The sequence below is a fragment of the Cygnus olor genome, chromosome 7 (assembly GCF_009769625.2).
Source record: "Cygnus olor isolate bCygOlo1 chromosome 7, bCygOlo1.pri.v2, whole genome shotgun sequence".
Lineage (NCBI taxonomy): Eukaryota > Metazoa > Chordata > Aves > Anseriformes > Anatidae > Cygnus > Cygnus olor.
The window spans coordinates 9,825,823-9,842,061 of NC_049175.1; the positions used below are offsets into that span (position 1 = coordinate 9,825,823).

Below are 16,239 nucleotides of genomic sequence, written 5' to 3' on the forward strand. Positions count from 1 at the left end.
AAAATGAGAGACAGTCCAGCTGGGCCAGGATGCACACGTGTGCAGCGGAATGAACTGATGAGAGACACATTACACACCTCTGGGAACTCAGCATGCAAGCGGGACTCCAAGGAGATCCTACTGCCAGGCCTCCATAGTAGAGGGAGAGAGAGACATCAGTCTTACTTGTGCCAGCCTGAAGAAATAAGCTCTGGGTGTTTCAGAAGCCAAAAGCTGAAATGCTGGCTTAGGAATTGAGTCAGGTAGGATTTCACCTCAGAATTTTCTCTTTGGTAAAGCAAAGATGGCTCCATTACAGATCTGGCCCTGAGACGGCATGCTAAAGAAATCTTATTTTAGAGATCCATTTGAGTGGCCCTCTGTTTGTAAAAGGCTCTGAATTCTTCCTACACTGTTAACGCTCAAGGATACCTTGTTTTACTTTAGACTTACTGAAGAAAAATCATTAGTTAAGTCAAAATAATGAACAGTACAATAGAAAAATTTCTATATTTTAAATATGCTGAAAAACATGTGTTTTAGAGATACCTACTTACGCTTTAAATTGGAGCAATCATTGCCAGAAGAGAAATCCCTTCCGTCTATTACAATTCCTGCACAACACTCATTCTCCACCTCAACAATTCTGAGAGCGAGGCTCCATCAGCCTAGCCGCTTGGACTCTTCTTTTAACTGAAGAGATCTAAGTGATAGTCAAAGCTTCTTAAAAATAATTTAAATATATATATATATATATATATATATATATACATACTCAATCTAAGTTTAAACTAAGACCAATCTACTTTGATATCTGGCAATTATGAAGATGCAGATAAATATATCATGGATAAGCTTGAGAGTCAGCATACCTACTTCAATTGTGCTATTTGTATCTTTCACCAAAAAGAAATCTTCAGGATAGGAAACAATTTACACAGTAACTGCTACATAAAATGTCATGATGTTACAGATCACATCAGAAAGTGGAACACACCATTTACAATCATTTTTCAGACACTAACAGCTGCCTTAGTGTCTCTACTCATACCCCAGCTCAGGCAGCATGTATTTTAGATGTCTGCAAAGAAATCCTGGATACCTAAGGATATTAGATACTTATAATCAAACTTACCTTGTGAGATTATTTTCTTTTCAATTATACCTTTTTTTTTTCCTAAAATATCCATATAGACTAACATTTCAGTTATTTGAGATTTAAAACAATATTTCCAAGGAATAATTATAACAAGACAAGTTAAAGCTTAAACTGAGCTTTCCATTTTTGAAGTACTATGCTCTACAAATACTAATCAAAGGATTAATTTTTCTTCGCTGGGAACTCTTGCCTGCAGTAATTTCCAGGTACACACATTAGCTATATTTCTAGAAGCGCTACCAGTCTAACAATAGAATGGCATTCCAGTGTGTTTCATCACTGCCTGTACAGTTAAATGAAAACTAAATGCCTAAAGTGCAATAAGGATAAACTGAGAGATGGCCCAAGTAACACAACCCTGATTTTTGTTCTGGTATTGATCAAGGGAGGACACAGCTGTGAGGCACAGCCTGCAGCCAACAATTACCTCCCACACAAGAGTGGAAAAGGAAGGTGAACAGCATTGAAAAGATGTTTACTCTAAGCATGTGGAAAGTAAAACAAAAAAACACAAGCCAAAACCAAACTGAAAACATAGAAGCCTTGCCGAGCCATCCTATCCAATCTCTCTCAACTATTCAGAACACATAAGCAGCAACAGAATACTTCTCATCTTCAAAACACGTATGGAGAAGAGCATGGCTTCTTAGCTGGGTGATTAAAGAAATATTAAATGACCACATTACTGACGTGACAAAACATTTGTTTTCCACAAATGCTGGAAAGGACAGAGCAGTCGTTATGGACTGCTCCTTCCAAATACTTGTCAGAGTGACTTCTCTATGCAGAAAGGCATGACCTCCTGGGAGACAGGATAGCAAAGGACAGAACTTGAAGGTCCTGACCATGAAGCCTCATTTTAAAAGTTCTGAGCAAAACAGTTAACTACAAAGTGGGACTCCTCTGTAAAGAACAAAGGGATATTAGCTCAGCAGGAGCAAGAATTCAGCAGCTGGCACCATTTCTTTTGAGGCATTTACTCAAAATTTTATTATTGTGTAAGATTAATAGAGTTCAGTATGGAATATGAAGACAGCAGAATTTGTTAATAATTTATGCCAAAAATTAAGAGGACTCCTGAGTGACATAAGAAATTTAGGACTTTGGGAAACCTAATGACATGCTATTAAAATACAAGGCAACTAAAATTATGCAGCTTGGCAGAAGCAAATCAAGTTACTGCGTACAATGGTGGCTAATGAGATGCACTATAATCTGACAGGAAATAGATATGGAGCTAAGTTTTCAACAGATACCTGTTCCCACTCAGGTATCTAAATGAAGCGGCCAAATCTTCAAGCTTATTTGTCATTTGGTGATAAAGTTCTTACTCTTAAAATGGAAATATTTGCTAAATGCCTTCCAATGGCCGCTCAAATGGGAGCTGAAGATTTTGTTTCTGAACTTTTTCTTACTGAGCTCACTACTGCACAGTAAGACCCTTAAAATACCTATTCCAGAGGAAAAAATATAACGCAAGGTCTAATTCTGAGAAAAGTAGTATAGAAGTTACATTTTACACATTAGTATTTCAACGTTATGCATTTACACAGCATTTCCTATCACAAAGCTCCTAAGATGCTTTGCATGTCTTCAGTTAATTAAGCCTAACAACCTCCTGTAAAGGAAATAAATGTTATGCCTAGTTTACAGACAGCTACGCTGAAACCAAGGTGCTAAGAAATCTTTACTTCAAGACCGCACAAAAACTCATAGATGAGGATTAGAGCAAACCATTCACCCTATTTTCTGATTATTTTCCTCTTGTGCTTGTTGCCACTAAGTTGTGTGCTCTGATTAGAGCCTCACTGAAATCAAAGATTTTCAGAAGAGATACAAAAAGCAATCCAAGTTTCAGACACAGACACAGACACAGACTTCTAGGTTGGAAGAGACCTCAAGATCATCGAGTCCAACCTCCGACCTAACACTAAGCACTCCACTAAACCATATCGCTAAGCTCTACATCTAAACGTCTTTTAAAGACCTCCAGGGATGGTGACTCCACCACCTCCCTGGGCAGCCCGTTCCAATGCTTAATAACCCTTTCGGTAAAGAAGTACTTCCTAACATCCAACCTAAAACTCCCCTGTCGCAACTTTCGCCCATTCCCCCTCGTCCTGTCACCAGGCACGTGGGAGAACAGACCAATCCCCACCTCACTACAGCCTCCTGTAAGGTAACTGTAGAGAGCGATAAGGTCGCCCCTGAGCCTCCTCTTCTCCAGGCTGAACAAGCCCAGCTCCCTCAGCCGCTCCTCGATTCAGACATCTCGTATAACAGATGTGCACTCTGCATCCTTTGGCACCCTTCGCTGATTCGAAGAAACAAGATTCTGACTAGTTTCTGTTCCTCGAGGGGGGCTCAAACACAGAAGAGAAATACCAGAAGCGAGCAGCTGTGACATCTGTGTCAAGACTCTTTGCAGACAGTAGAGGAAGACATTTATTGTGCTGATCTGTATAATGCTGTAATAAGTCTGTACCGGAAACAATGTGTAACACAGAAGAGAAGCATCTTACTGGGGTGTCAGTAGACCAGAGCTCTTAGCTGTCTAAGCACCTCTCTGTATGATGCCAGAGGGATAACAAACAATTTGCAGTTCACAAAAGCTGACTAATGGCATTTATTAATGTAATGATGGCATTAAGCTACTGAAATCTGACAATGGATATCTGAAGTGAAACAATGACGGAATAAATACTATTATTCTTTCGGGTATAGTTCTTTTTCTAAGGGATGAGTCAAATGATTGGAGTCTTTTTTATTAGTGAACAAAAGCTCTTTATTGACTCCCCTTAGAATCCTGTGCCTGTTTCATCCGCATCCACACACACACACTCTGAGGCAGGATCTCAGCAGCTGCCAAGGGTTTCAGCACAATGCACTGCAGAGTAAAGCTTTTAAGTAAATCTGATAACAATATTAGTATACAGACCGTGATCCTGTATTCCCTTTAGTTTTGTACTATATAGAGCTTTAGTACAAGTCTTGACTACTACAATAGCTTGAAGACGTTGCTTAACATCTTCTCTAAACATCAGCAGAAACAGTACAATAAAATTATTTGTTCTTTTACTTGATAATTAGTGCCACTTTATATAAACTCCTAATGAACTCAGGACACCAACCTCATGTTTGTGGTGTCTCAGTATTTTCGGGTTTTATTGCTTTTTCTTTGTACTCCTTCCCACCAATAGGCACATGTTCCTACTAAGTTATTAGAAACATAGACTTATCTGTGTAGAGTAACAGCTCTAACATACAGATATTTAATTCTGTCAACTAAATTCAATTTGTATACATCCTTTCTCACAAACACCACATACGCACTCTGGATACTTAGCTGGTCTAACCATTAAAAATTCTGCACAAATACTCATCATCAGTAGATATTTTATTGAACATAAAGTAGATCACGTACCTGCTACAAAACACTTAAAAACAACACCACAGCCCTGAAAACAAAACTTCAGTGAACTTTATCACGACAGATTCAATACTAACGTAAAACTGCCCATCAAAAATATAATCAGAAGGTTTTTTTAAATCAGTGTTTTCAAGACGGCAGTTACCTGAAGGTGTTTCACACATACATTGAAAATACCAGGTGCTTCAGCTGTGACTCACTTCTATATATCAGGGCTTACTGCTTGTCAAGCTTTGTTTGTCAAAATCTGCAAATACAATCACCACAGTAAAATCAAAATGTTAAGCAGGAATGAGTCATGATAATGTCAGAATGACCTCAGTTTTTCTACTCTACACAGGTCACATGATGATTTTTTTTTTTTTTTTTTTACCACATAAAATAATTTCTGTATGATTTGTTTGTTCAGGAAAGCAAAATCACCCTCAGTGAGAATAACTCGATTTGTAAAAATCCAGACACTTTATTCACAACACATCAATATTCGAAAGCCATAAATAATGATGAATCAAATATGCTTAAAGCCATACCCCTATCAGAGTTGTGATCCTGTCTGTCTTACCAGGGTAATCATGCTGGGTTGGTACTTTAATAGGGCACTGAGGAACACCTGGATTCTAAAAAAACATAACAAGTTAGTGCTAAACCAATCATCCAGTGTGATGTTAGCATAAATACACTGCAGCAGTTGTAAATGAAATACAAGACAAGGTCTTGACCGTTTGTGATCATTACAGTTTCCGTGATATTTGAACTCCATTTTCAGTAACACAGATGAATTTCTTGTTTGGGAAGTTCTCCTGATTAATATAAACATAAAGAGTGTGGTTTCACAAAGTATGTTATGCTCTTCATCCCATCTTGTTTGAGTTAATGTGGTCAGTCCTATACCCAGTAAGAACAATTATTACATTTTTGTCCTTAATTAAATTACTACTATATATAGTTTGCAATCAGGATGTACAGCTCCTAGTCAAAGGACAGTACAAAGTAGAAGTTATTGTAATGATTCCATTTTCTGACCAAGTAGCACAGAGAACAGCATGATGATGATTTAGCAATTTTCTTCTTGCCTCCATTCATCACAGAAGAATCATTCTATAATTGCATTATTCAATTTTATAGCTCACTGCTGACATTTTCCTAGAAATTTTCCTTTTTGCACTGGATGTGTACTAATAAAATTTTTAAAAAAGCTTTGAACATCACAGTAGTAATCAACTACCGGGTAGTTAGCAGACTTCGGTGACTTGGAAATACAGCAGAGCAACTGCATACAAAATGCATCACAAAAGTCTTATAATAAGCTTGGAACAATGTAACATTCAATTTTAAATATCTCAGGTCTCACAGACACATGAGGTGATAAGACAGAGAAAGATGAAAGGTTGCTGAAGTTTTTGGAAATAAGAGACTCACTTTGAAGAAACCAAAACCAAGTCTCAGTGGCTAAGAACTAGAGTCGGGCAGTTGTTCCAGCTGGCACTGACATTTGACTTCAACGTTCATGAATTGCTAAAATTGATTGACAGTGATGGGAAATGTACACTGAAGGCAAGAAGTTTTAAGCCAGACCTAAGCAAAACACAAACCAAACACGTACACAGAAACATCTGCTTTCACATAAAACTAAAGAAAAGGGACACGTTAGGAATTTTTTAAAATGCCCTAACTTAAATAAAGAATGCTATTCATCCTATCTATTGACTCCAGCAAACCGTGAGGAAGAGTAAACTCAACCCAATTTTAATGCATAGTCTTAAATGTCTGCTCCTAATTGGATATATCTAGAGTTATAATCAGTTTTCTACTTTTAAAGGGAAGTAAGCATCGAAATGCCTTGATTAAATACGCCATTCATGTCTTTTAACAAATATTGATCTGTTCATACTTTTCCAGCAATGGTTTGTTGGTTTGGTTTTTTTTGTCTGCCATAATTAAGGTGTTTTCTCTAAGCCAATAGCTGCAGGAATTACATGGAGTTACGTTCTAATGGCTAAATAAAGGATACTGTCTCTGATCTGCTAGCAAATTTTAAGAGTGGATCATCCTGGCCCAATTACCCTGCCCTATTAGGCTGCTTTACCCTGAGATGCAGATGAGAATAACCTAAAGCTGAGCTGCATGAAGTAATGTGTATTCTAACCCTTAGCAACGAAGTGCTAGCATTAAGTAGAAATACAGAAAGCTCTATGTATTTCACATGTCCCTTAAGGTCAGGAAGGGAATGTCCTGCTCAGCCACCCTAATGGTAAAACTTAAAACAAGCAAAGCCAAGGCTCTCTGCAGTTTTATCTCTGCAGTTCCAAAGGAAATGTGCTTGTCCATCTTCCCTTCTGCCAGCCAGCAGGGTAACCATACTCAGCAGACTCTCAACATAGGTGAGAAAGGGAGGCAACAGATCAGCTAATTGTGTCTGGTGCAACACTGAATTCAGAGAACTTTAGAAAAGGATATTGGGTCAGTACTTACTGGCACAGAACGCCCTGGAGGTTTCTTACTGTGTTTGCACAAATGCAAGAGCTGCTGTATGTTGCAAAGTTTGGTTTACGTGGGAACATTTCACCTGCAGATACATTTTCAACCAAACCATAAGCAAGAGGCAAGAGTCAGGCCTAGTGTGGTTGAATAGGCTTAAAGCACGTTTTCATGTGCATGCAATATTAAAGGACCCAATAAAATCCCGGGCCAGATTACCAACTGCTGTAAAGCCACCCTAGGCACAAGGACTTCCCCAGACCCATGCTCACTTTCCACAAACTCGCCCCCGCACCACACCCCCCCCCAGTGCTGTGAGGCCAGGCCGGGGGAGCCGCTCATCCACCCAGTGCCCAGCGGGGCACCTCCTGCTTTCACAAGCATCGCCACGTTGCCCTCAGAGAGACGAAAACGCTTCAAAATGAGATTTGGGTCTCGTTTCTACCTCGAGGGCGCCCTGAGTGGAGTTGGCATACCTGGACATGCAGCATCCCCCAGTCACGTTGCCGGCAGACTCAGGACCAGCCACGAGCTCCCCCCGCCACAGCCAGAGCCGCTCAGAGCAAGCCCCATGAGGCGCAGGCGGGCCCTGACGGGACTGGTGGAGCCGACTCCAGACGCTTCTGGAAGGTTTCAGAACGTTCCAGAAGGTGCCCACGGCCCTGCCCGCAGGCAGAGCTCAGCCAATCAGCACGGCCAGTCAGCACGAGGGCTCACCTTAGCGGTGAGGAGAGCTCGAGGCCGGGGAAAGGCAGCGCGCGTGCATGCGTTACTTGACAGGAATTAATTTAATTTTCCCCAAGCTGAGACTGTTACTGGTGGCAGGGATGGGATTTCTCTGTCCGCCATGGCATTTCCCCATGCTGTAGAGGAGCGGGGCAGAAGGGGCTGGGGCACCTCGCCGCCCGCCCCCACCCGGCGAGGAGCGCAGCACTAAGAGGGGCTCCTTGTGCCCAGAGAAAACAGTTCCAGTTCAGCATCTCTGGTAACTAAGCTTTAAATTCCTGATTCCTTCCACCCAAAACTGAGACCCTGCTTCACCACTGCTCCAGAGTGCTCCTGGTGCAGGTGGAGGGAGTGGGACAGGCCCTTAAGGAACACACTCGGCCCTTGGGGATCCAGAAGTTTCCCCCTCTTGTCATGTACCAGCAGGACAGCCACCACAGATGCACATCAGAAACTTAGGTCTGTTCAGTTTGAATCCATGCTTTTTTATAAGGAGAACAGCATATGTCATTTCTCTCTTACACTTTCAAATATACTTCTGAGCACCAAATGGAGCTTGCAGGAATCACTGAGGGTGGAATTTTGCATTCTGAAATAGAGGCCTATTTTTAAGAACTGAGAAAAGCTCCTTGTGCGTTCATATTTACACAGGGAAACTGAAGCCCCTCGACAACCAGTTTCCTAAGCAAAAAAGCCAGTCCTGACAAAGAAAATACCTTCTTCAGCATGATAGAAAAACAGGTAAGCGATTAGCTGAGTACTTAAAGCAAAAGCATCTATCTGAGTAAGATAATACCTTTGAGGTGGTGAACATGTGATTTCCCTTGCTCTTCTTTTCAAGAGCAGCCTTTCCAAAACACATACTACTTTGGTTTCCAGAGTAATAAGACAGAAAACAGTCAAAAGCTTTTTGTGTAATTTTGATTAACAATGCACCTTGTTAATGTCACAATTCAGAGCACGTCCCAGGCAAAATTATAGCAGGATATTTCATCAACAAAATAGTTCACCAAAGTATGTAACGAACTCAGTCACTTGGAACTTAGAAATGAAGGTTGACTGTCTTTATAAAACAACATGGCAATTTAACCAGAAATCGTGGGCATTACGTACAGCTTTTCTGCTTTGCAGAAAAATGAGACAGAATGAAGAGAACAATCCTTACTTAAAAACCAAGTAAATCTGATATAGGAACGCTGTATGTGGTTTCAGACATCAGATGCCAAACTTTTTGTAACACTACTACATTTTGCAATGTTACTAGATGGTTCTTTTTTATTAGATGGTTCTTTTACTGTTGATTTCCTTCTCACTGTTTACTGTGAACTATAACCCTCTTTGTTTATAATGCTTAGGTATTTTTTCCATGTCAGTTTTTCCACTGAACACCCTTCCCTCTTTCAACATGAGTTGACAGGATTTTCTAAACCTGTGCAAGTGCAAGCCTGCCATCCCACCCTGGCAGCTTTTCCCCTTCGGTGGGAGGTCCATCAGGGAACCGCCTTTGTGTGCATCTTGGGACAGAGCTTTAACCAAGAACAAGTCAGTGTGAAGGAGCAGAAATGTAAAGGGCCAAGCGTTAATTCTGCCTTGAAACACATTTTGAGTCCAAGTCACCATGAAAATCATTAGCACTTCTGCCTCAGGAATGATGGGCATAATAAGGTGGAGCCTCACATGGCCAAATAACAAGTTATGAGTTTTCCAAGCCTGGCCCTGAACTGTGCATGGATTCCCAACCTACTTGAGCAGTGCTCACCTTACCTGCTCCACAATCTCACATGGCTAAAAGGAGAAACAACAGAGAAACTGGTGACGATCAGGACAGAACAAACCCTGCAAAACTTTTGCAAAGAAATATAAAGGATTGAGGATAGTCCTACCTATAAAAATATTTTTACAGCCATATAATTCTTCTATTTTTACAATCATCACCTAAATAAGTAGGATATACACATGCACTACTTTATGAGATACAAAACACATCACGAGAAGTTTGTGGATAAGGTTTTCTCACCTCAGCAGCATTAGCAAAGACCAACATGGTAAACAAGGATTTGTCAGTATTTTTTGCTAGAAGCTAACTGGAAAACATACTGAATTGGCTACCTCCTGCTTTTATTCTACTGAAAATAAATAAATAAATAAATAAAAGAATGGTACTTTTACTGTGGGCATGGAAAAACCCTGACTATAGTGGAAAAGAATCTGTGAAGTTACTAGCTAGACATATTACAACATAAATTACAGTGAACTTCAGTTAAATAGAACTTCTGCAGAATACTTAACCAGTGATTTTCACCTGGAGAAAGGGGTGTTATTTTTCATTAGAATTAAATTTAACTACTGCTTTATTTGCTTGTCCTTGAAAGATCAGCCTTTGTGGGGTCTAGTTTCAAGTCTGCAAATTTTCTTCTGGAACTCAAAAAACAGCAAAAGAGAACCAAGAAGAAAATACTACATCACGTAAGTTCAGTCTAGCCTTATGTGACACACATGGCCACACATCTACAGCAATTCAAAAGCTCAGCATCAAAAATTTCAGGTATGAAGCTGATGACCTCAGCGCTTTTTACCAATTCTGAGACAAAGATAATGTTGACCATCAATGCCACCATCAAAAAAACTTTCCGCTTCCACTGGAAAGTGCATAGAGTACATGATGCAAGTGGCCAAATTGGAATTTTTCCAAAAAAAGGATGAACAGCCCATCCTCCTCCAGTGACGAAACCTTGTCAGGATTTCATTCTTCCAGCAATTGTAGAATCTGTGTCTATATGTATACTTTATCAGATAAGTAAAAGACTCCTGAACAAATTGACAATTTCAGATGCAAAGCAGTTAATGGCTATTTAATACTCTTATCAATTGTCCACAAATAGCACTTTACACAGCATGAGAACATAAGCATAAATATGAAGAGCAGGTGGAGTTTCGAGATAAATACCCATTTACAGTTTTTTGATGCAAAATAGTTGTTTCCACTAATCATAAGTTTATTAGTCAAAATTTAGGCCAAGGTAATAAACCAATACTTTTTAGAAACATAAAATGAGCCAAAGAGGATAACTCTACTCATTTTGAATATAAGTAGTATTTTTGTTGTATTTTTAATAAAAATATATTTCAAGTGCATTTATATATATATATATATATATATATATATGAATAGAATTTCCACCATAAATGCCATTTAGCTTATTTCAATTTGCACATGCATTTCAATAGGAATAGTAGTTTAGAACTAGGCCCTGGAAATAAACTCAATGACTTTGATTTGATTCTGCCATACCTTAAAAAAAAAACACATTGAGTGATGGCATACATCAGCCTTACCCTTACAAGTTGCCAAGTCCAGAGCCTATTATCAGGTTTATTTTGAAGAGTTGGTAGCACCATTCTAGAGATAACTAAGAAATAGGTAAGAAATATTCAATATATCTATTTTAACATGTTACAGTGCACCTGTTGCACTAAGGTTCAAAATAAGTTTTAAATTTTTACATGTTAATCAGCTACCTTGTGAAATGGAGTTGTAATGACCTATACTCCCCAAAGACCTTCAACTACAGAATGGGAGAGAGGACAAGGAAATCCTGAAGAGATACGAAGGCATTTTAGGCTTCCTTCGGGAGGGTCTTCTTACTTGGAGAGATTTGGAACCACCTGCACACTGTGAAGGTTATCCAGTAAGAGTACCAATAAATCTTTAACTTGCTGTTTTGTTTTTTGTTGTTAGTTTGTTTTCAAATTTAAATAATTTAGCCCCAGTATTTATGGGAGCTTTACAAAAATAATAAAAATCAAGTCCTAGTTGCATCATGTCAGCCAGTCCTCATCATTAAAAGCCAAGCGTATGACTTAGCCATTGAGCCCTACGGGAAACCCAACCTAAAAGAGCTAGGGCATTCATGCAATTCTTCTACATCCGTTACTCTGGAAGTTCTTGATTTAGTTGCTTCTGATGAGTACAACTTACCATGACTGCTGCTGGGGAGAGAGAGAAGTTCCCAAGTTAGAAGTTTCCTTCCATGAAACAGAGCCAATAGCTCATCCATCCATGGATATCCTCTCATAGTTAGGATAACACAGTATAAAGATTCTTTCTAGTAATTTACCACCTTATGATGTCCAAATAAGAAAAGCAGGGTGGATTTAAGACATTGTAACAACTTGACTTCCAAATGTCACAGATTGACAGGTGAGCCAGTGATGCTCACCAATGTTACTGAAAAAAGCCTGAGGTAAAACTTCCTGCAGATTGTAGGCCTTAATATCAGCAAGTAGACATATGTAGATGATGGTACCTGAGTAACAAAATGCTCTGTCGGTCTGGATATCACTAGAGTCTTTTCCAATTGCTTTTCTGCCTTTCAATACTACTTCAGTCTTGTTTCTGTTGACCAAGACAGCTAGTTTTCATCCCACATTCACTCTCAAATTGTCTCACTAAATCAGATGTTTAAAAACCCTGCCCTTGGCCTGATGTACATTTTAAGTGACATTGAAACAGCTTTCTTTTGACATCTCATAGGAGAGAGCAGAACAGCTGGCCCCAGCTATGTTTGGTGTCTCTTGTTCCTTTTCTGCTCCTTTCTACTGACTCTTAATAAATACTAAATAAATTAGAATGATCCCAGGTTCACAGAAAAAAGATAACTTGACAAAGCTCAAAGTGTTTTTTTCTACAGTCAACAACAGTCATTCTCCATATCTTTGTGATTCTGTTACAGAAGTTACTTGTGTGTAAGCAATGTTAAAAACAACCCCACACACACACACCTTACAGTATTTTGCAAATGACGGTAGTTCCAAACAAGGAGCTATCATAACAGCTAATACCATAACCTACCATGTAATGTAAGCCACTTATTAAACAAATACAGATTAACATTCTAGAACTATAAATATTCCCATGTATATCTAAAAGGATGGTTTAGAATGTTTCTATATAGAAAAATGTATTACATGAATATATACACATTTACATATGTATATAGCCTGTAAGCGGAAGAAAAACCAATGTATAAAGCAGAGTTTATGAATAAATGATCATCCAGGGAGAACTGTTACAAGACCTTCAGGTATGATGAAACCAGGTATGTAGTACCTATACTTCTTTTATTTATTTATAATCATGTATTGTATTTGATTATTTTTTTATTATATCTTCCATAAAGATTCAGGGAAATGGTTATTTAATTTGAACTAATGTTGTAAACAGGTTTTCAGCTATTTTACCATATGTTAAAGATGACAGAAGATGTTACAAGAAGTGATGAAATTCATTCACAAATAAAGCCTAAGAATTCATTGTTTTTTATGGTCTGAGGGTAGGAAATCATTTTGGCTCTCTCCCAGAATGAACTGTTAAATCGAAAGATACATTGTACTCAACTCACTAGTAGTTCCTTTCAGCAAATCTCACCAATTCTTCCCATCATCAAAGTTTTCATGTAAGGGATAAGGTTCCACTCAATTTGTAGAAATATGGGTACATGCAGTTGTGAGTGATAAGGCAATAGCAATGCCAGACAACTAATGCATCAACATGACAGGAGATGCCTTCAACCTACTGATCTGCCACCAGGCAAACTCGTTGTTTGCCACAGCCACTGAACTGTACAGAAAATATCAGACTTGTGGGTAGACTGGCTTTTGAGACACATCCACAAGTGTGAAAGGCAATGAGGAATTGGGAATTTGTATCCCTGGAGGAGGAAGAGTAATATGTACCTTTGAAAATATTTTGAAACACCTCAGAATATCCGTGAGCATAATAGGGACTGAAAGGGACGTGACCTTTTAAGGTCATTTACTCAATGCTTCTCCAGACACTTAATGGAAAACTTGTCATTTAAAGCTTGTTCCCAGTAACAGCTCTCGCTTTTGAGGATTTAAGTAGACCTGCTCAAAGACATTCATATGTCACACTACTACTAAGTGCTGCTATAGAATGCAAAATACTTTTTTTTTTTTTTTTCCTTCTCTGACAATGCTGCATAATACCGAGCTCACTTGGAACTCCATCTGCCATAGCACTGAAATGAACAAGCTCCTTCTTCAGTTTTTTCTTTAAACATTAGTTCACAGTGGTATATTTCCATTCTTCTGAAAGTCTCCCCTGCATTGTACATCTCCTGGAGCACAATTAAGTACCTGTAAAACCTGACTGACTAATTTCCAATTTATAAAAAGTAATGCAATTATCTTGTTCAAATTAGATTTAATTGCAAAGCTTCTGAGTGGTCTAAGAATATTTTCTGGATACATATTCTGCTGAAAACTCTCATCATTTTCAGCAAGGTACACAACATCCATTTCTGGTTGTGTATTCCTCTCTTCCTAGTTTGAGGACCTATGCTTAATTACACCACCCTTCAACATATACTGAAATGGTATCTGGTTTACCAACTGAAATGTTCAAATACAGAGGAAAATACTAACAACCTTTCAGAGAAGCATGTCCAAAAATTCTGCAATTGGGAAAAAAACCTCCACAGAAAACTAGTATCCATTAGTTCTACAAGGCAGTTCCTTCCCATCTTATCCTCCTTTCAACAGTGCCACAGAGCTGGTTTCCAGGAGTACAACAGGCTGCTGTTAGACGTCAGCGGTTAAGTAGTAAAAACGCTATCATGGTGGATGTGAAGGTTGAAAACATCCCACTTACCATCTTCCTCAGAACATATACTCCAATAGCATCCACAGTCCCTGCATGTCAGCATTCTCCTATCGCCTTTATGGTTTTCATTCCATAAATTGGGATCACAAATAAGAGCCAAAGAAAGTGATAACAATGTAGACAGGGATGCCTCAGTGCCACATTCACTTACCTGTAAAGCACAGGGTTTGAGCTCACTAATCACAGGAGTTAGCTAATCTTTTTAGATGACTGCTGGTTATCTCTGACACAAAGAAGGATTATATGAGGAAGAAAAAGAAATTGTTTTTAATAGACATTGATTGCTTATATTGGGGAAAGAAACAAACATATTTATCAAGATATCATTAAACATTTTCCATTCTGTTTTCTGAAGAGCAGATGTGACAATGAGACAGGTGGTGGAAATATAAACCCTTCTAAAACCTCCAGGGTGTTTTCTCAGGAAGTGTCTAATGATTGTCACTAGATCTGTTGCAGCGCTTACTTTATAGGCTAACGTGGTGTAAGTAGTTGCTGGGGTTTTGCCAGCGATCTCCTAGGCAACTGACTGCTCAAAGGAGCCACAAATAGAAGCAGTAAACCCCACTCCTGACTTCAGTCTCAAAGCAGTTTGCACTTGTAACATTCACCATGCAAAAAATATGCATCCCACAAAGGTACGGGTGGTCAAAAAAAAAAATCACATATTCCCTTTCTTAACATACTACAACCACAAATGTTGGCACTAACACACAAATCAGATTCTTAATTCCCAAGAAAATAAGCAAATAGCTGATAAAAATCTTTCCAACTTGATAGATTTTACAAAGAAAATCTCAATTACCAGTGCAGCATTCACATAGACTGCTGTACTACGAGGTGATCCTTTGGGCTCCTCAGGCATGAGAAAATGAAAATTTATTCTGTATATTTTAAAGATTATGATGATTTATTATATGCTTACTTATGTTTAGCCTACAATACAATCTTAAACTTATTAAACTTAGGTCACTCATGCATTTTATTCAGTAAGACAAACAGCAAATAAAAACCTGGAATGAGTAATGTACTGTCAGCTGTTCCAAATAAGTTCAGATATTATTTAATTTCATCTCTCTAAGAAAAGCAATTCGTCATTCATGTTTGCTCATTAAATACAATTTTTAATTATCTTAAGCAATTGTCCTTGAAACTCATTTGTAAAAACACAGTATTACTTATGTGAATAAATATTAGACTTATTCATAAATGATTATCTACACAGTCGGCTCATATCCGAGTTTCCTCTGTGCTTATATGAAGTGATGATGTTATTGGACAATGGCTAGTTTTCTCTGTATATTCAGAGGGATTGGGGAAGAACTTAGGAGTTCACTTGGCAAATCAAATTGAAATAGATTTTAAAGCTAGAATTAATATAAAATGTATATCCTTTCAGGAAAGGGTATTCCCTGAGTTATTAAAACACAGAGTTCAGATGATAGGTAACAGCAGGCATAGATTTGCTAACAATGTAAACAGAACCAAAACATAAGAAATCTCATGCTGCTAACTTATGTCAGTGTTACACTGATATGGTCAAAATTTATTTTAAAAGCCTCCTACCATCTCTTTACAGAGAAACCATCAAGGAAATACATAAGTAAGCACATTACTCACACAGACACCTTTTTGAAACAGACAAGAACCTTATAAGACACATAAAAGTGTACACAATTATATCAGTTTTTATTTGAATAAATGCAAAGTTCAGTTTTAAAATTAGAAGCAGTTTTGCATGTGCATAAATCCTATCCGCTTCATTTTAAAAGTTTCACTAAA

General features: G+C 38.4%; 1 protein-coding gene and 1 long non-coding RNA gene across 12 annotated transcripts in view; one reads left to right on the forward strand and one right to left on the reverse strand.

Moving 5' to 3' along the window:
- The window catches only part of ANK3 (ankyrin 3), a 358,746-nt gene that overhangs the window by 248,283 nt on the left and 94,224 nt on the right, over positions 1 to 16,239 (reverse strand). The gene's annotated exons all lie outside the window — the stretch shown is intronic.
- LOC121073344 overlaps positions 7,819 to 16,239 on the forward strand; it is a 32,243-nt gene continuing 23,822 nt past the window's right edge. For all 4 annotated transcript variants that reach the window (XR_005821637.1, XR_005821636.1, XR_005821638.1 and 1 more), the window contains exons 1-2: positions 7,819 to 8,231; positions 8,424 to 8,513. This is a non-coding gene — a long non-coding RNA (uncharacterized LOC121073344). The remainder of the gene's footprint in view (positions 8,232 to 8,423; positions 8,514 to 16,239) is intronic.